The following is a 19,857-nucleotide window of genomic DNA, read 5'->3' on the forward strand; positions in this document are numbered from 1 at the left end:
AGTGGCTTGGACTAAGTGCCTTGTTTAACTTTAAGATTTGCCTAAGTATTTTGTGAGCTTTTATAGGAATGCCTTTTCAGGCTGCCTCCCATCTGTGCCAGGAAGAGTTTGTGCCTAAAAGATTCATATCTTAGATTTCTCTTCCTCTTATTTATTTGGGAAAGTCAAGGGAAGGAAAGCCCAGCAATGTCTCAGATGCAAATGCAAACTGCAATATTCGCTTACAGTCATTTAATAAAAATTCCTTTTATTACAGCCCAGCTGGATTGGATAAGAACAGGATTTTCATAATGGGACTGACTTAAACCGCTTTGGGACCTCAGTATCCTCAACCACTCTGAGTTTTGGTTTTCTCATTTGGAAGATGAAAACAATGTGTACCCTGATGAGGAAGTCACCAATAATGAAGAACTTTGAGAACAACAGGATGACAAGTAAGAAAGTACTCAGCATATCAGCATAGTGTTCGTAGTATATGTTTTTTTAAAGTTCATTTTGACCCCCTTTTCTACATTTGAACTATTTCTACCAGCTTGCTACCAGACACTGTTTCGTGATAGTCAGTGTGTTCGCTGTGCCTAAATGAATCGGTGACTTAGTATCAAAATTATCAATTAAAAAAAAATGAGCGATTCATTCAGAATCCATGTGTAGCCAGGACACTGAGGTTGGGTGTTTGCTCCCCATTGAGTAAGCTCAGGGAAACAGTAGTAGTAGTGAGAATCATCATAGCTGCTACTTACAAGGGGCTCACTTGGTGCCAGGCACTATTATAAATACCATACATATTTAACACATGGGATCTTCAGAACAAAGCTATGAAGTAGCTACATTACCCCATGAATAGGTAAGAAAACTGAAGCATGGAATTCAACTTGCCCAAGGGTTGTGGTATGAATAACACACCTCCCCACCTCCTCACTCCCCCACCCCCGTGAAACAAAGATGTCCACATCCTGATCCCTGGAAACTGCAAATACGTTTCCTTGCCTGGCAAAAGGGACTTTGTTGATGTGATTAAATTAAGTGTCTTGAGATGAAGAGGTTATTTTAGATTAGCCAGGTGGGTCAAATCTAATCACAAGGATCCTTCTAGGAGGGGAGCAGGAGGACCGGGGTTGGATGTATTCCAGATGGGGTACAGGGCTGAGTGGGGCAGGACCGTGGCCTAAGGAGTGCGGGCAGCCTCCAGCAGCTGGAAAAGGCAAAGGGGAAGGTCGTCCCCGATCCTCCCGAAGGTGCTGACACCTTGAATTTAGCCCACTCATGCTGATTTTGGACTTCTGACCACCAAGACTATCGGAGAAGTAATTTGTGTTATTTGAGCCACTAAGTTTTTGGTAATTTGTTAGAACAGCAATAGGAAATTAATATATCAAGTGACTCTCCCAAGGGCACACAATTTAGTTCGAGTGGGAACGGAGGGAGCTTGAATTCTAACCAAGGCTGTCTGATTCCAGAAATTTCACATTTAACTACTATGCATCACTTCTTTCTAAATGTGTAACCTAATATTTCATTGATGTGAATCATACTGTCCATGTCACAAAGCATTTGTGATAATTATTAAAAGTCCAGGAACACATTGTGTAGATTGAAAAAAAATGTGGCCACAGTATTTGCAGCTCCATTTATAAAGAGATGGCACCTCTTTCCCCACCCCTGGAATCTGGGCTACCCCGTGCCTTGTTTTGGTAAAAGAATGGGCCAAAAGTGATGTTATAGCTTCCGTACTTGCATCTTGGAACATCTCTGCCATCACATAAACAAGCTCAGTCTACTCTACTGGAGGATGAGAAGCCAAATAGAGAGTACAGGGTGCTCGGCGAACCACCAACATGAGCTGCCAGACCTGTAAATGAAGCCATTTTGAATATTTCTGCCCCAGCTGAACTTCTGCCTCAGTGCCCACACATGACAAAGGCCAGGCGAGGACACGAGAACCATCCAGCTGACCCACAGAATCATCAGAAATAATAAACTCGTTATTGTTATTAGCCACAAAGATTTAGGGTGATTAGTTATAGAGCAATAGATAACAGATATACATGTAAAGTGCATGGAATAGAATTCATTTTCTCCTGTAGAGTAAGAAAAGATTCAATTCCTAAAAAGTCAATTTCCAAAGCAGCAACAAACATTGATCTGATGCTGAGTGAAATTAATTTCCTCTCTCAATTCCAGGTCCCGGAAAGATGTTAAGAAGACAAAGCTAATGTCTACAAGGGTGCTGGGGACCTTATGTATTTAATTTTCTCAATAACCTAGTCACAATCCTCATTTGAAGATAAGGAAATTGAGGCCCGGAGAGACTGAGTCTCTTGTCTGAGGTCATGGAGCTAGAAAGCAGCAGAGGAGTATTTATAACCTAGATCTGCCTGGAACAAAGTCCATTCTTTTTCCAAACTCAGCTGAAAATGTTCTAGCAGTCCCTATAGACGTCATTTCGCTCTTGTAAATGTGTCCAACTAGTTTTCATCAGTGAGTGGAAAATAGCCAAGATATGATATTCTATGAAATCTCCCTTAACACTCAGAATCCACTGGTAACAGTTGCCAGGCAAAATGTTTTATGCTAAAATTGCCTGTCTTATAAGACGTTAAAACAGTTTTAAAGAGCCTTCTCCCCTCAACATGCATTATATTGTTAGCTTTGCTCTTGTTTTCTCCTCTTTCTCTGAAATACAATGTGAAAAAAAAAAATCTATATCTTAAATAGAAAACGCTGACACTGTAAATTGCAATTGGAGACTCCAAACACTTGGAAAAGGAAAGGTACAGTTGAGATGGTCTGTTATCCTTGCAGAATCCATTTGGAAACATGCACACACGGAACATGGGGGAGAAAAAAACAACCTTCTGGTTGTTTTCTATCATTTTCCTTGCCTTTCATTTTTGTCTCGTCACTATTTTCAATCAAAGGGAGTATGTGAGAAGCACACTGGCCTGGGTTCAGGAAAGAATGGAAGTATAGTTAAGAAATAAGAACCTATCTGTCATAGATAAAGCTACTTACAGTTCACTTAATATAATAAACTTACTTATTAATCATTTCATAATTTTTGAACACTGTTTGCATATTTTTATCTTAGAAGAGTACTGCATACTATTTACATCAAGACTTAAAAAAGGAGGTAAATAAGGGTAAAAATTGCTCAGAGTTCAACACTTAGAGCTGATTATCCTTGACATGTTGGTATCTTTCTCTCTAGCTTTTAAAAGATATTTTGCACACTTTTTTTTTATGTTGGTGGGATAATTTGGCATCCTTTATGTTTTTTATTATAACATCAGCTTTTAAGTTTCGTATTTTTCAGAGAGATCAATAGTTTTTAGCATGGGATGTTACACTTTCCCTTTGCCTGAGGATGTTAGAATTGTGTGAGGGTGCTTTTTGGCTGTACCACTGATTGAGGACATATATTACCAGCATTTGGCACCAGAAGCCACAAATGCTAACCCTCCTGTAATGTGCAAGACAGTCTTGAAAAACAAAGAATTCCCACTCCAGTGCTACCCATGCCTCAATTGAGAAACACAAACCATAAGGCATAATCATGATTGCATAACTCATTCATGGTTAGTGGGGATGCAAAATGACATACTCACTTTGGAAGATGGTCTGTCATAGGCTTCTGGAAGCTAAACATGATCCTACCATACAAAAAAAAAAAAAAAAAGCAGTTGCACTCCTAAGTATTTACCCAACTGATTTAAAAACTTACATTGACACAAAAGCCTGCACATGAATGTTTACAGCAGCTTTGTCAATAATCATCAAAAACTAGAAACAACCAACATGTCCCTCAGTAGGAAAGTATAAATAAGTAGTGGTTCATCCATACACAGAATACTAGTCAGTTGTAAAAAGGAATAGACTATCCAGCCACACAAAGATATAAAGGAGTCTTAAATGCATACTGCTAAGTAAAGAAACCAATCTGAAAAGCCACAGAGTGTATAATTCCATTTATTTGACAGTCTGGAAAAGGAGAACTCTAGGGACAGTGAAAAGACCAGTGGTTTCCAAGTTGAAAGGTGAAGCACAGGAAAATTTCTCAGGGGGCCAAAACTCCTCTGCATGATATGCTAACGGTAGATAAGATGCATTTGTCAAAAACTATTGAAATTTATAGCACAAAGAGGGGACTTTCATGTAAACAAATTAAAAAAAAAATACTTAGCAGAATGAGGGATCCAGGGATGGAATATGAACTTTGGTAAAGTAACATAACTATATTACAAATGAATGAAATAATCTTACTGAAGGGGTTGGGGAAATGTGTGGCCCTGGCACTTTGGAGATGAGTGGTGTTTGTAAGGCTGAAAGCACAGGGAACGAGTAAAAGCACTGTGTTCTAGTTGATAAAATTGCTTCCCATGAGGGTACAGATGAACAACTCTGATGCCACTGTACATATATGCTAGCATTGAATGAGCCTAGAACATCCTGTGGTGTTAGCAAGTAAGGAAGTGCTATGATGAGGAAGAAGGAGGAGGTGAAGGAGGAAGAGGAGAAGAAGGAAAAGAAGAAGAGGAAGAGAAAGAGAAAGAAGGAGGAGGAGAGAAGGAGAAGAAGGTGGTGGTGGTGGTTGAGGGTGTGTCAAAGAGACATAAAGCCTAACTGTAAGAGCACCAAAGCCAAAGCTGGAACAGTTTGAGAACCAAAATAAATAAAGTAGTATTCCATAAACCAAACTGTTTCTCCTGATTTTTAAATGAATTTGCTATTAACTTCTTACTTATATTTACTTTATTATTTATATTTTAATTATTAGTTTTAATTGTAAAATTTATTTATATCAGTACATACTCATGGATGTATACCCATGTAAATAAATATAAATAATTGATTGGATAAATTAAAATCATGAAGAGACAAATCTCTTGGACATAATTTATGTCCAATTTATTAAGTTTGTGTTTCTCAATTGAGGTAGAACATATCTCCCTGCTCCTAAGTAAGGACTGTACATAGTGACATCCTTGCAGAATACAAAACAGAAAAAGAGGTAGATCACCTTTAAGTGGAGAAACCTGACAACACTATCAACTGGATGATCAAGGTCAACATGGACAATGATGAGTCATGTTGACAGAATGTGTCCTTGACATGATGTAATGAAAATGGCACTTGATCTTTGTCGCCTTCCTCTCTAAATCTCATCACCCCAGTCTGATAATGGGAAAAAAATCAGACATGTCCCAAATGAAGAATGTTTTACAAAATACCTGACTAGCACTCCTCAAAACTGTCAAGATTATCAAAAATAAGGAAATTCTGAGAAACTGTCAGAGCCAAGAGGAACCTAAGCAGACATGACAACTAAATGCCATGTGATATCTTGGATGGGATCTTAGGAAAGAAAAAAAATAGGTAAAAACGAAAGAAAACTGAAGAAAGTTGGACTTGAGTTTATAATAAAATAGCAATGTTTGTTCATAATTATGACAAATATACCATATGGATAAAAGATGTTAATAACCAAGGGAACTGGATGTGAATATATGGAAACTTTCTGTACACTCTATGATTTTTCTGTAATTCTAGAACTATTTTCAAAATTTAAAGAGTTTATATAAAAATTTAAATTCAAGGAGGCAATATGACTTATTGGAGTGGTTTTTGATAAAGAGGAGTTATCGGTCCCAAGTGGCATTTTGTAAATTTGGAGGGATGCTTCTGTTGTCGTAATAACTGAGGAAACTTTCCTTGAATTTAGTGGACCAAACAGGATAGCCAGGTGTTCTGTAATGTGAAGGATGGTCCTGACCAATGACTGGATTTTGAATACCTCTGGCTATTCATGTAGATAAAAACAAACAAAAAACTACTTATAATTTTACATATAAATGCAAGGTACTTTTTCATGATCTTAATAGGCAATATATAATGCATTTCTTGTATATATTGAGGGGGGATTGTAAATTCTTTTCTTGGGAAGTTTACTAAGACTTGCTTACTATACTGAAAACCACGTAACCCAAAATTTCTAATAAAATTTTAATGTCTAATACAAAACACCGAAGTATGTAGCTATCACACATGCAGTCTTTCTACATACATACACAAGTAACGAATACATTGTCGGGTAGTTGTTTCTCAGTATTTACATCTTGAAATATCTACTATCTTATTACAGATTTCTTTTATTTCTCCATTTGGTTACATGAAAGAATCCTATTTGCTTTTTGAAAATTTGTGTGTAGGTAGGTTATGTAATTTATGAATTTATTTCCAGATGGTAGAGAAAGCATTCAACTATTTGTTATAAAACAGGGACATTTGGATCTGACAGGGTTGAGAACCACTAATACTATAAATAGACCTCGGATGGAATCTCTGACAGAGACAGCTAATTGTCTATCAAAAATTTGAGCTACCTTTCCATATATATAGTTGTATCTGGGAAGTTGACACTCAGCCTGAACTACACTTTGAACCCTTCTTGCCTCTACCTGACACTATGTGACTAGTTTTAAGCACCGGAATACTGCAAGATGGGTAAGCTTTCTCCATCTCCCCCTTCCCTGGTTAGAACCAGGGGCCTCCACAGACATGAGGGATGGATCAGCCACAAGCGAGAAAGGGCTAAATCTCAGAATTAAGAAAATGAAGATTCTCTGGCCACCAGAAACACCCATTTTAGACTGTTCAGGAGGGAGAATTAACTGTGATGTCATTGAAATTTGGGGATTTTTGTTATAATAGCCGGCATAACTAATACACAGACTACCAGTTTCATCACTCATTCATTTAAGCCAGCCATTTACCAAGATAATGTCTTTAAAAAAAAAAAATCTTTATAAAGATGCTAAATATAGTAATAGTCTTACAGGGTTGTTGTGAGGTTTACATGGGATCATACTTAGAAAAGCACTTGCACTTTATAAGCCCTGATTGAGTTCCTTTGTCCATTGCCGTTCTTATTCCAACTTGTCCATTTATCTACCTGCCATTTAACTTGTAACATCCACTAATAAACTCCTAGACCTCCATGCCTAACTATGGTAGATCCTGATTAGGGCTCTGAAGTGGTTCTTTCTGCTCCAGAGATTGCTTCACTGTATCCTCTTTCTCCTCTTTCTTTATATGAAATGTGTCCTTGGAAAACTGCACAACCACTGCTTTCTCTCTGAATCAAGTTCACATACCAGGAACTCTGTTGGATATTTTGCTTAATTCATTCATCAGGAAAAAAATAGTGTTTATTTCTTGATGAACACTGTAATTATTGCTAACACATAATCACATTTTCCCTAACTCGAGAATTTGCAAATTCATGCAGTGTGGATTTAGGAGAAGTTCTATGTTCAAATCCTGTTTAAATCCCCTGCTCAAGTTCCCAGGGGGCCCTCCAGGCTTCACATTTTTCCCCTTGATAAAAGTATTAGCATTTGTTTAAAAGTCCTGTAGAAGCTATAAATATTGAAATGCAGAGGTTAATGCCAGCAGATGCTTCAGCCATTCAATGTTCCATTCAGGGCCACGGTCCACAGACCCAAAGCACACATGACCAACCTTTCCCCAAATGCCATGCTTCCCATAGGCAAGAGTCGCAAGTCTTTTCAAATAGAGTACTTTGTTTCCCAATAATACCTTTTCAATCCTTCCCAGGTTACCCATTTCTGAAGAAACAGAGAAGTTGCCAAAATTTAAGGAGTCTGCATATCTGGTCAAAAATCTTTAGTTCCTGTAGCTTATCACAAAGAGTATTTTTCTGCACATCATGAAAACAACAAATGCATTTGCGCATATTAATTACATGGGAGCAAATGGCTTCAGTGCATGTTTAGAATTTCTAAAGCACTGACTTGATCATTTCCCCTTCATCTTAATGATCCACAATGGTACATTGTTGCCTAAAGAAGGGGTTTCAAAATATGTTGGGTCAAGAATGTCTTTGAAAAGTTCACCACAGTATTGTCTCTTGCCCCCAAACTGCATATAGAGAGAAAATAAGTGACATTTTAGTTGCCTTATTGACATCTAACATCAGCATATGGACCCGAGTTTAAGATCTTCTGGCTTTTAGGATAAAGGTCCATCTGCTCAGGCTGCCGAACTCTTTTATCTACCCCTTAACTCTGCCTCCAGGCCCTTCTCACTCCGCTCTGCCCTGTACGCCCTTCACATTGGCAGCGCCACACTCTGTCAGGCTCCTGAACATACCCAGCACTTTCTGGCTTCCGTGCCTTTGCACATTCTGCTCCCCTTGACCTTGAGAAGTCACCCTCTGCACCAGTCATCTGGTTCACCTGTTATTCTCCAAAAGGTTAGCTCAGATTCCATCTCCTCTGTGAAATCTGGTTTTCCAGGCATATTTTCTTTCTACCTTCTCTGTGCCCTGACAGTAGAGTATGTGCACCTCTCTAAGAACATTATCACTCCATATTATATTAACTCTGCCTCTCCCTGGGGAGGGGCGGCGTCCCACCGATAACGCCATCTCCAATCTCTAATGCAAAGTCTGATATAAACAGAGGTGGTCAATAGATGTTTGTATAAATGAATGAAGACATGAAGGGCCTTCTTTATAGTTTAAAGACAGAGAAGCCTAAGCTTAAATTTGGACAACTGAAACAAATAACCTCTTCCAGTATCAAGAGCAAGGTGTCAGCACACTTTACAAATAGACAGTGATTGCCGAGCTAATTTAATTAGTTTATTTGAGATCAGTCAGAGGCTGGGTCAAGACGAGGGAACATGAACAAGTGCCTTTGCTAGATTAAACATAGTGGCCAATAAAATTGTCAGGTGAAGAATGAATAGCAAGTTTAATGGCTTTCAACAAGATTTTATGAGATGAAAACATGCTACAGGCAAACTTGTTAAAAAAAGCAAACAGAGGTGCACAGACACACACACACACACACACACACACACACCCTAATAAGCAGGAAGGCTGAGTTGAGGCCCCAGGAAGGGAGTGAGTTGTTGTCCTCATTGGTGTGTAGATGTTGGATAAAAGCACAGATTCTGCACAGATCTACCTCTCTCCCTGATGAGAGGGTAAGAATATAAAGAGAGAGCAGGTTCCTCAGCTGGAGGCCCCTCCCCTCTACTGTGCCTCCCACCCCTCTGGTCTGGTGCATAACTAGCTCTCTAGCACATGACTCACACTTCAAAGGCTGATGAAGAGGGTTGGCAAGCACTAGACAAGAGATCAGAGGGCCTGAAGTCCCGTGCACTCTGTGGCTTACTTGCTGTGGGACTTGGGGTGGGTGACGCGCACTTGTAATCCTGCATCTCTTCATCTGTCAAGCTGGGCCATTCATGCCCTCCTCACTGAAGCGAAGGAGGAAGAGAACAGGAAGCTCTGTGCACACCAGGTGGCACTGTGAGCATTTATTATATTGCATGCAGTTGGTTGAATCCATGGGTGTGTCTTCCGTGAAGATATGAGCTTCTTGAAGACAGGAGCAATCCTTATTTATTTTTGCTTTCTGAGACCCTAGAACGTGATAGACAATTAGTTCTATCTATCTATCTATCTAGCTAGCTAGCTATTTAGTGCACATTTACACTAAAAAGAATTCTTTACTCTGATAGTTCCTGGACAATAAATTATGAAAAAAAAAAAAAGACTAAACCATGGTTTATTGGTGCCTAAGAAGACTGGCATCTGTCTATGCGGATAAGGCATAGGCTACACGTAAGGCATTAGCAAGCAGTATGAGATGATACGTCAATTAGTTCTCATGATATCGAGCAGGAGATATTTGTTATAGTCATTGGACAAAGTGAAATGCAGGCCCCTGTTCACACATAGGTTTTCACACACCTTTTTAAGTAAATGAAGAGTATCTTCCAATGACAAAAAAAAATTCCTATATTTATCAAACACGTTATTCTTTCACTTCATCAGGCAAACTATATGAATTTGACTTTAACCCACTGGATAGAAGTTCTTTGAATGCCAAACACAAATACAGAAGCCCAGTTATTAGTTTAGCTGAAACATCTGTTTCCAACTTCCTGAAAGGAAAAAGAGAGGTTGCCAATGTATGTACACATTTGAAACAGGGCTCGTACTCCACACATGGATACAATATGCAATTGTAAAAATTTTCCAAGTGGTCTAATGTCCCATTTGGTCCGGAGAAATAAGATGATGGAAGTATGTGATACAGGAAAATAAGTACATACTACAACCTCCCCCTAGCAATTCTCGTCTCTAAGAGAGAGCACCAAGGTCACCACTTAATGGCCAGCACCAACCAGATTCTGGCCATTTGATCTGATGTTGACCTGTGGGTAATGTACCTCCATGAAGGATGTTATCTCTCAGAGAGGAAGAAAAGGGTTTAGTTGGAGTCTGTGTGTGTGTGTGTGTGTGTCTGTGTGCGCGCGTGTGGGCGGGGGGTGGGGGGGAGAGTTTGGACATAAGACTTCATAATTCTGAGTTATGGCCCATTTTCTTTTACTTTACTAATTTTCTCTATGACTTTGGAAAAGACACTTCATTATTCCATCATGTACTGTCTCAATTATTTCATCTGTAAAATGAATCTGTAAAACCAACAGGAAATGGGTCAAGGCTTCTGGACCCCAGATCTCTTGAAATAATAGTATTCTTTAAAAAAAAAAATTATTGTTATGTTAATCACCATACATTACATCATTAGTTTTTGATGCAGTGTTCCATGATTCATTGTTTGTGCATAACACCCAGTGCTCCATGCAGAATGTGCCCTCCTCAATACCCATCACCAGGCTAACCCATCCTCCCACCCACCTCCCCTCTAGAACCCTCAGTTTGTTTTTCAGAGTCCATCGTCTCTCATGGTTTGTCTCCCCCTCCGATTTCCCCCCTTCATTCTTCCCCTCCTGCTATCTTCTTCTTTTTTTTTCTTAACATATATTGCATTATTTGTTTCAGAGGTAGAGATCTGTGATTCAACAGTCTTGCACAATTCACAGCACTCACCAAAGCACATACCCTCCCCAATGTCTATCACCCAGCCACCCCATCCCTCCCACCCACCCCCACTCCAGCAACCCTCAGTTTGTTTCCTGAGATTAAGAATTCCTCTTATCAGTGAGGTCATATGATACATGTCTTTCTCTGATTGACTTACTTCGCTCAGCATAACACCCTCCAGTTCCATCCACGTCGTTGCAAATGGCAAGATCTCATTCCTTTTGATGGCTGCATAATATTCAATTGTATATATATACCACATCTTCTTTATCATTCATCTGTCGATGGACATCTTGGCTCTTTCCACAGTTTGGCTATTGTGGACATTGCTGCTATAAACATTGGGGTGCACGTACCCCTTCAGATCCCTACATTTGTATCTTTGGGATAAATACCCAGTAGTGTAATTGCTGGATCGTATGGTAGCTCTATTTCCAACTTTTTGAGGAACCTCCATACTGTTTTCCGGAGTGGCTGCACCAGCTTGCATTCCCACCAACAGTGTAGGAGGGTTCCCCTTTCTCCGCATCCCTGCCAATATCTGTCGTTCCTGATTTGTTAATTTTAGCCATTCTGACTGGTGTGCGGTGGTATCTCATTGAGGTTTTGATTTGTATTTCCCTGATGCCAAATGATGTTGAGCACTTTTTCATATGTCTGTTGGCCATTTGGATGTCTTCTTTGGAAAAATGTCTGCTCATGTCTTCTGCCCATTTCTTGATTGGATTCTTTGTTTTTTGGGTGTTGAGTTTGATAAGTTCTTTATGGATTTTGGATACTAGCCCTTTATCTGATATGTCATTTGCAAATATCTTCTCCCATTCTGTCGGTTGTCTTTTGGTTTTGTTGACTGTTTCTTTTGCTAAGCAAAAGCTTTTTATCTTGATGAAGTCCCAAGAGTTCATTTTTGCCCTTGCTTCCCTTGCCTTTGGCGATGTTTCTAGGAAGAAGTTGCTGTGGCTGAGGTCGAAGAGGTTGCTGCCTGTGTTCTCCTTTAGGATTTTGATGGACTCCTGTCTCACATTGAGGTCTTTCAACCATTTGGAGTCTATTTTTATGTGTGGTGTAAGGAAATGGTCCAGTTTCCTTCTTCTGTATGTGGCTGTCCAATTTTCCCAACACCATTTGTTGAAGAGACTGCCTTTTTTCCATTGGACATTCTTTCCTGCTTTGTCGAAGATGAGTTGACCATAGAGTTGAGAGTCCATTGCAATAATAATATTCTTTAAGCCAATAAACAAGCAGCCAATAGCAGTGAGTACGCAATTCAAATTTCCTAAACAATATCCTAAGTGTCTTAACACGTTTATCACATGGCACTTAATACATCCCAAGCTTCTCCCCGCTCTAGGCATGAAGGATGCAGTTAATCTCAGAAGTTGACAAAAACAATCACACCCTCTTCTGGGCTCCTGCCTGACACTGAAGCCCCAAAGCCACGTGAGCCATATAGGGAGTAAGATAAGCTGAGAACCAAAATCTACCACGTGGGATGCTACCCGAGAGAGATGTTCTGGATAGGGATTTATCGATGCAATGACAAGGGAAAACTATTTTCAGGGGAAAATAAAGCAAAACAAAATACAAAGTGAGAGCATTCTAAGAATTCTCATTGGAACCTAAATCTGATCAAATTAATCCACTGAGCGATAGGACAGACCAAAAAGGATCTTCGTTTTGCACCCTGCCATGCTTCTCAGTGGCAGTATAGTAAAGAGAGGACTGTTAAAGGATGAAGAAATTAATACAGGGACATGTTACCCAACATCTCTGAGCTTTCATTTTCTTGTCTAGGATAAAGAGAGAACACCAGTTACCTTACTAGTAGGTGTTAAATAAAACCAGTAAATAAAAGATCTAGCACAGTATCTACATTACGTAACAGATTAGAAACTGTTAGCTTCCCTGAAATTAACCAACTTGAACTTAAATAAAACAAACAAACAAAAAATGGTAGCTTTACTCCGCTACATAATCACCTTAGCAAACCAATCCCTTTGAATCAAATGTCATCTAGTATCAGTGCAGGGGGTCATGAAGCTGGGGTGAGGGTGGTGATGATCAAGCTTCAGGAATCTCTTCAAAGCCCTGGGGACCCACAGAATACCAGGAAACAGAACCCTCTAGGATTTTCACTGTCTCTTTACAGAAATGTTTGCTAGCATTCAAAGTAGCTTATAGCTTGCGATCGATCCAAGGAGGAGGCTGACAATATTATGAATTCCCTACAAATTTTGATAGATATTTGAAGGAAATGGGTCACAAACATATTTTGGTAGGCTCCTGGTATTGAAAAAAAAAGTGAATGGGTGGAGGTTTATGGGAAAATAATTTTGGATGAATCTAACATAGTGTCAAAGACAACACATCGTCTGACAATGGGGTGGGTAGTTTTGAAAGATATTAAGCTCAGTGTCATTGCTCATTAATTTAGCGAGGAAGCCAACAAATTCAAATATCAGGCGAAAGTTGAAATTGATGCTTTAATTGGTTCTTGGCAACTTAGGGTTTCTAATGTTCTTGGCTCTTTCTAAAAATGAATATACAGTACTACAGAGAGTTGTTAGGAGCCTTTGTTGGTTCTCACATTCTTTTCGGGTGATACATGTTTTCGGAGTTTCAGCCACCACTAGATCTCTTGCGTGTAGGTTGCCCCTGAACTTCAGCCCTGTCTATCCAAAGTTTGTTGGGCTTCTCCAGAAGGGTGTCCCACAGGCACTTCAAAGAAAATGTTCAACGTTTCCATGTGACTGATGGCCTCCGCCATTCCCATGCCCTTTGATCAGGGCTAGAGAACCGAATGACTGCATTTTCCAGACGTTCTCACAACCATAGTTATAGATGGGAGACTAGAGCAAACACTGCATTCAGTGATGCATGCCATTTCCAGAGAGGCAGGCTCAAAGACATCTTTTTCTCATGTAGGAAGTGGACCCATGATGCCTCAGCTCAGGGCCAGCCTCTTCTAGGAATTGTGCAAGAACTTATATTAAACACTGTTTTATTTTCTTTAACTAGAGAGCATGGATTTTATTTTCTTCATCTGAACCCCGACTAATGTGATTTTAAGATCAGCCTTCATACTGCATCTAAACCTGCTTCTTTTCATGTATTCCGTGCCTTGCTAAATGGCACCACCAACCATATACACCCAGCCATCCGATTGGGATATTGCCTTTTAGGACTCAAATCTAACTCCATCTCCCCATGAAGACCTTTCCTGACTGCTCTCCAGTGTGGATATGACCACTCCTTTCTTTGGGTCAACTGTTCAATCTTGTACCATAGTTTTATAATCATCTTTATTAGCTCCCATTTCACTATGAGGGAGTAAGGAGTGACCATGGATGGTTAACTGAATAAAACAAATTTTAAGAGTAAAATAATGTTAATACTCACCTAACATCAGGCCACAAACTTAGAGAAATCATACAAAGGGGGTATATTGGCATGGAAACGTCCTGCCTCTCACGACTCACCCTCCTTACAGCCCTGTTCACAACCTTGCTCATGTGTCTGTCTTCTGCCATAGACAGAAGTTGAGCCCCTTGAGGCAAGGACCAGGTATTCACTCCCATATTCTGATCATCTAGCGCAGGGTTTGCCAACAAAGTGTATGTATTTGAATTAGTAAGTAAACCATTCCTCCCCCAAACCACATGCATTCATCAATCAAGGAGCTCTTGAGAGAATTTATGAGATTTGAGTTACAAAAATCCATGTAATATGAGTATATTTGTGGTGGGCAGATTCTGATGTGGCTCCCATTGATCCCCAGCTCCTGCTGTTCACACTCTTGTGTAATCACCTCCCCCTCACACTGGGCTGAATGCAATGACTTGCTGTGAATGAAGAGAGTACGGCCCAGGGATGAGGTGACACGCCATGGCCAGGTTATACAAGCTTGTGACTTCCTTCCCTGGCCCCGGCAAGTGATGACTCTGGTGCAGAGGGCCACCTGGCCAGGAAGTGGGGCAGCTCTGGTTCAACAGCCAGCATGGAACTGAGGCCCTCAAGCCTGCAGCCCTAGAGGAACTGAGCCCTGCCAACAACCACGGAGTCAGCTGGGAACCGATCCTGCTCCCGCTGAACCCAGCAACGGCTGTGGGCCTTGACTGCAACTTGGTGGGAGGCCCCAGAGCAGAGGTCCCCAGCTAAGCCCTGCCCACCTCCCTGACAGCAGAACTGATGACAAAATAATTAAGTATTGTTTTAAACCACTAACTGGGGAGTGATTTGTTTAGCAATAGATAATTCAAGAAGTGTTCACATATTTTGCATGTAATCAAAAGTAATAAAAAGAGGGGCGCCTGGGTGGCTCAGTCGTTAAGCATCTGCCTTTGGCTCAGGTCATGATCCCAGGGTCCTGGGATGGAGCCCCGCATCAGGCTCCCTGCTCGGCGGGAAGCCTGTTTCTCCCACTCCCCCTGCTTGTGTTCCCTCTCTCGCTGTGTCTCTGTCAAATAAGTAAATAAAATCTTTTTTAAAAAAGTAATAAAAAGAATACATGAGAAAAAAAATTATTACCATGATAGATCTGGGTTTTGCTCAGACATGTTAATCATTACACATGGGTTCAGTGCTTGTGGGAGAAGATAGAATAGCAGCACAGCATAGTGGAAAGAATTGAATTTTTTTTTTAAAGGTTTTTATTTATTTATTTAAGAGCGAGAGAGAGGGAGAGAGCAACATAGAGAGCACAAGCAGGGAGAAGAGCAGAGGGAGAGGGAGAAGCCAACTCCCCCTGAGTAGGGAGCCCCATGTGGGGCTCGATCCCAGGACCCTGGGATCATGACCTGAGCTGAAGGCAGACGCTTAACTGTCTGAGCCACTGAGGCACCCCAAGAATTGAATTTTTTAGAGTGAGTGGGGGGTAGAAAATAAAAAAAAAAAGTTTTGTGCAATTTTAGGATCTGCCAGTAATGGTCTCTTTGAATTTTGACAAATTTCCAAATTGGTTCATATGAATATTCTGTCTCACTGATCTGAGGATCAGTGGGAGGAAGAGCATGACAATAACTCTTGAGTCATAGAGTTATAAAGTGTCAGAGCTTGAGGAAATATTGGGCTTGATAACCTGAGGTCACAGGACTCCTCAAAATCACTGCAAAATGCCATGTACATGATGCATACATTCTATGAATTGAAGGTCACAGATGTAAACCAAAAACACCTGCATAAATAATATAATGTTAGGTGGTAATTTGTCATCTGTGCCATCTCATATGTAGCTGTCCCCCTCCATGTGATCTTATTTCTCTGACTCTGAAGAAAGGAATAGCCCTTCCACTAGGAGGAGCCTTCTGAAATCACAGTGTAGAAAGACACAGAGTGCCAAAAAGAGCTAAGAAATGAACTTTTATAGGAAATGGCATTTAGAATATGCAATTTGATCCAGAAGAATACAATTATCTCTTTGAACAGTGACCAATAAAATTTGATTCCACTGCGATATTTCTACTAAAATATTTCTATTTTAGGGTTGGCATTAATCATTTGTTCAGACAGTAACAATACTCCAAGGTAGGTGAAGGTTCAAATATGTAAGTGTGGCTTCCTGAAAATTACCGACAGAATCAACTTCTACAAAATATCTACATCACGGATGTGTGTGTCATCCTTGCCCAGGGGCCACAGTAATCTACTTTGCATCATTCCAATTTTACTAAACATGCTGTCGAAGTAAGCTCTACAAAATATCTACATCAGTGAAAATGAATTTTGTTCCTTAATGCCTAGGTGAAAAGAAAAGAACTTTGTATTTGTATAAGTATTCATTGAAACACAACTATAGTTTGACCAGTTAAGATTTTGAAAAAAAGTAGTGATACACGTGAAAAAGTTAGACTCTGTGTGGCAACTATGCAAATGTTTGAATTTAATATAATTCAGATGATGAGAAGACATCATGACCATGAAGTATAGGAACTGAAAAATCAGATGTGTGGCTGGACACAAGATTAAAAATGTTAAGATAAACACAAACCAGACCAATTTGTGAATGGCATGAATAAAAAGGGAAATATCCTTAATCTCAGTAGAAGTAACATACCAATATAAATTACAGGTAGTCTAATAAGATAAAATGAGAAAATCTGATAGTACTGACATAATTCTCTATGTTTATGATGGCATGGGAGGATGTGATAAAATATCATAGAAAATATATTGCTTATCTCAAAATTCAGTTTTCAGTGCTCAAAATGACATGGAGACAATATCCTTCAATAGACAGCATCCTAAGGAACAGAGTGTAAAAAGAAACAATAGTGCAGAAGACTGTAGAGAAGTCATGGGTGCAACACATATTCAAATTGAATCATACTCAAGTTGAATACAATCGGAAGTTCAGATATAAAAGAAATCAATGTCATAATTTCCCATTTTCTTATCATTCTGCTATGCACAAATTATGTGGGTGATAATATGAAATACCTTTTAATGTTTCTAAGTTTCAAATCTCCGTCATATGTGTGCTTACAAAAACTAAAATTTCAAATAGATATGGATATAATACATTGTATTACCTTGTAATACAACATATATGTCATAACCAGGATAGCTATTTTATATTGCTATGTTATATTCCAAAATAGTGAATAGCTCTTAGTAAATAGGCAAAGAAAACTGCATAAAATAATCTCTAATACACACAGTTTTACTTCTGGAAAATACAATGCATATAAAAAATTTACAAAATAAATTTTGTATTTATATGAAAAAAATTATTTAGGTCCTAGGCGCAGATAATTACACATAGATATTTCACCTACATTACTAAATACCAGTCTAGCGAGATATCTTTCATAGTTGACCTCTGCCCTCTAAATAAAATCCATGAGTTCTTTTCTAATCATTGTTATGAGAGGCAGAAAAAGAAAAGAAAAGAAAACAAAAAAAGAATTGTCTTCAAGGGAGCAGTATCCCTGGGGTAGAACCAACCACTGCTCTGCAAGCTCTCACTGGATATCATCATCTTACTGCCTCTATTAACATCCATATTTAAATAATACTCAAATCTACAGCTCCAGCTCTGATCATTTTCCTGAATTTCTGATCCATAAATCTTACTGATTACTAGATACATCTATTTACCTATCTTACTGGTGCCACAAATTGATCATGCCCCAAACAGAGCATTTTTTACCTCCTTTTGGTTCATTTTGATTAACTCTTAGGTTTCCTCCTTCAGAAAAAGCTGTCACCTTCCATCCAGTTTCTCAAACCAGTTCCCAAGGAATGTCCTTGATTTTAATCCTCTTTCTTGCTCTTCACATTTTATCAGAGCTGTCTATTTGATTTGCCTCATTTGATTCTACCTGAACCCAAATCTCTCTCAAGTCCTCTTATTTCTCCATCCACTTGTCTGTCATCAAAGTTCAAGTTATTATTTTAATCTTGATTACTTTAAAAACCTCCAAATTTCTCTCCCTTCTCCCGGCTTTGCCCCATCTGTCCCCACACTGATCCATTTGTCTCTTGCTTCTGGATGGATACTTTTTCTAATACAAATCTAATGTCTAACTATATTCCTATTAGTTAGCAAGCCATGCAGTGGTATTTAAATGTCTTTCAGATAAAGTAGGAATGTGGCCTTCCCATATGCATTTTTATAATTTCTCTTCCTTATACAGTCGGCTCTTGAACAACACAAGTTTGAACTGTTCAGGTCCACTTATATGCAGGTTTCTTTCACTACATACAGTACAGTTCTATAAATGTATTTTCCCTTCCTTATGATTTTCTTTAATAACGTTTTTTCTCTAACTCACTTTTTAAAAAGTTTTTAATTTATTTATTTGTCAGAGAGAGAGAGCACAAGCAGGGGGGAGTGGAAGGCTGAGGGAGAAGCAGGCTCAGGGAGCCGGACGCAGGACTCTATCCCAGGACCCTGGGATCATAACCTGAGCTGAAGGCAGATGCTTAACTGACTGAGCCACCCAGGTGTCCCTCTAACTTATTTTATTGTAAGAATACAGTATATAATATATAAAATATGTATCAACCGACTGTTTATATTATAGGTAAGGCTTCCTGTCAACAGTAGGCTATTAGTAGTGATGTTTCTGGGGAGTCAAAAGTTACATGTAGATTTTCGATTGGGTGAATGGTTGGTGCCCCTAACACCCATTTGTTCAAAGGTCAACATAGTCCCTGTTCCAATCAATTTGGTCTTTCCTTAGTTCCTCAACTATGGCATGGTGTGGTAGTTTGCTTCCCCCAAAAGCAAACCCTGAGACAAGGCTTCACATGCATGTATTGTAATTGGGAGTTGATCTCAGGATGCACCAGTGTGGTAGTGGATAGTGGAGACAGAGAAGTCGTGACTGGGTTATTAGTTAAGCACAGCACCACTATTGTTTATAAAACTGAATCTGGCTGGGGAACTTTGGGATCCAGTGTAGAACATGAGCATTGTAGTTAACCCATCTCGGAGGCAAGCAATTTAGAGTATTCATATACCAAATCCTGGGGAGGGAGGAGTATCAGTTCCTTGGCACTTCCTGCCTTCTGCACAGGGGCAGAACAGGTGCAGGCAACAAAAGACAGCCTCGGGGAAAGGGATACAGATGTAGATGCTTGAAGAAGCATTTGACATTTGACATTGACATTATAAAGACTAATGACACATTGGTGGGGGATTCTCACTGTCTGCTACACAGGATTTTTCTGTGCCTCTAGGTCTCCTTCCCTATTCCTTTTGCTTGGATAGCATCTTGCCCCTGACCCTGATGCTCAGCTAACTTCTCTACCTTCATTTGTTAGACATAAATATCCTTAATGCTTTCTCTGGCCTCCCAAATCTGTGATAGTCACCCTTCTGTATTCATCTCTATCTCTACTATTTTAGAATTCATTACGCTAACAGTTTAGTGAAGAGAAGAAAAAAAAAAACAGGTATATACAGATATAAACATACTGCCATAGGCTTA

At 39.5% G+C, this 19,857-nt stretch overlaps 1 non-coding gene across 1 annotated transcript; it reads right to left on the reverse strand.

Moving 5' to 3' along the window:
* Nucleotides 1–16,509: 16,509 nt before the first annotated feature.
* LOC118008324 lies at nucleotides 16,510–16,614 on the reverse strand. The gene has a single exon (XR_004678644.1). It is a non-coding gene; the product is annotated as a U6 spliceosomal RNA (small nuclear RNA).
* Nucleotides 16,615–19,857: the final 3,243 nt, after the last annotated feature.

This window comes from Mirounga leonina, unplaced genomic scaffold, assembly GCF_011800145.1.
Source record: "Mirounga leonina isolate KUSES-001 unplaced genomic scaffold, KU_Mleo_1.0 Mir_125, whole genome shotgun sequence".
NCBI classification, from domain to species: domain Eukaryota; kingdom Metazoa; phylum Chordata; class Mammalia; order Carnivora; family Phocidae; genus Mirounga; species Mirounga leonina.